Source organism: Triticum dicoccoides, chromosome 1A, assembly GCF_002162155.2.
Source record: "Triticum dicoccoides isolate Atlit2015 ecotype Zavitan chromosome 1A, WEW_v2.0, whole genome shotgun sequence".
In the NCBI taxonomy this organism is placed as follows: Eukaryota; Viridiplantae; Streptophyta; class Magnoliopsida; order Poales; family Poaceae; genus Triticum; species Triticum dicoccoides.
Genome location: NC_041380.1, coordinates 543701482 through 543703486, shown reverse-complemented (window position 1 = coordinate 543703486; position 2005 = coordinate 543701482).

The following is a 2005-nucleotide window of genomic DNA, read 5'->3' as shown; positions in this document are numbered from 1 at the left end:
GGAGGCGGCGAGACGGTGGAGGGGGGAGAGGAGCCGCCGCCGGTGAGGGGTTGATGCGAGGGCAAGACACTCCGCGGCGCGTGTAAAGGCTAGCGGGCGGCCTGGATCCGCTTCGGGCGCTGCCTTGTGGGCTGCTCCCGGGCCGCAGACGGGTCGGGAGGGTTTTCATTCGGCCCACGGCTTGCGTCCCGCCGAGTGAAAAATCCGGCGCGAAATTCCGTTGGAGATTCCAACGCCTGCGGCTGGTCTTTTTTTTTTGACAGCGAATAGACTTTATTCCTCACATAATAGACAAGTCATTTACAAAAAGAGGAGAAATAAAGTCCGGGATAGAACTATCCCAAAATCCCGAAGATCTAATGGTAAGAGAATTTCTAACTAGGCTATCTGCTACCTCATTCGCTTCACGAAAACAATGCACAAAGGAAGTCTTTGCAAATTCCAACTCCATTTGCTTACACTCCCTGATGATAGCCGCCTCAGGACCAAAGTATGTTTCTTATTGATTAAAGGCTTCCACTGCAACCGTACTATCAGATTCAATAATCAGTGAATTACACCCAATCCTTTCTGCGAGAATCATTCCATTTCGAACTGCAATTATTTCGGCTGCATCAACATTACTAACATGTGGTATGAACCAATTAGCTGCTGCAATAAAATCACCTCTGTCATCGCGAGCAACAGCACCTGTAGCTCCAGATAAATTTTCAGCACAAAAGGAGGCATCAACATTTATTTTAACTGCCTCTCTAACCACATATGATCATATTTTCGAACTGGCTGTTTAGGAGTTGTCGCTCTAACAAAGTTAGTGCAGATAACCTTAATAGCATGTAGGGGCCGCCAAATGTGTGGCGGGTCTGGCATCTTTGGGTGGGCCGTAGAAGGTAGTCGATCACACGAGAGCCACTCACGTTTGGCGACCAAACGGAATCACCAAATCACCCGTATTAAACACCGTTTAGAGCAACTCCAACGCGCAGTGTCCACGCGCATCCATTTGGATCAAACATACACAAATCGCAGCACAATATGTCGACAAACAGATGACCCATTTCAGACATAATTTTGAGCCTGGTTTGCGACGATGCGGACACGTGCGACGCCCACCCTTGTCATTTCCCTGGCCCGCCAGTCGGTGACACATCCACCCTCATTTCCCTTCCTTTCCAAAACCCTCTCGCCCGCTCGCCGTGGCCGACACGCCGAACCCCCTGCCGCTGGCCTCGCCTCCACCATCGACAAGACCCACGTCGTCCGCAAAAAGGCGTCGCATCCCAAGAAGGAGATGATGGACGCGCGGCGGGCCATTCAGTCGGCCAAGAGGGCTGGCCAGAGAAAAGTGCGTGCCGACAAGCTGGAAGCCGAAAACGCCACCACCGCCCAACAGGAGGCCACCATCGCGGACAATAAGGCCCTCGTCGCTACGGCCACGCATCAGGCCCTCCTCATACAAGGGTTCGACAAGGGCCTCGATTAGCATGGACTCGTCGTTGCCGCCATGGAGAACATCATTTTCGAGGGTGGCGTGTCCCTACAAGACCCAAAGTCAAGACGCTGCAGCACCTTCACGGCAGGCCAGGATAGCACGACCGACACCTTTTTGCGCAAGGCCATGATGGCATGGACAAGACCTTCGCGCAAGGGCAATATGGCATGGACGACACATTCCCGCAAGGCCACGAATTCCCATACGACCACGACCAAGAAGAAGAGGAAGTGGAAATCGAGGGGGAGACTTTGTTTGCTGACGAGCTCACAAACCAAGCCAATGCGCAAAGGAAGAAGCGCCAAAGCATTCGGATGAAGGCATGCACAAAGGATGAGGACAAACTCATTTTTGAATGTTGGAGAGATATTGGACAATATCCCAGAAAAGTCCTTCTATTTAAAATAAATCATTATTTTCGTGTTTTACACAAAAGTCCCCGTCTTTTCCTGAAATCAACCCGCCATCCGGATTTAAGTCACACCCGAACCGTTATTTTACATTTTTCAAAAC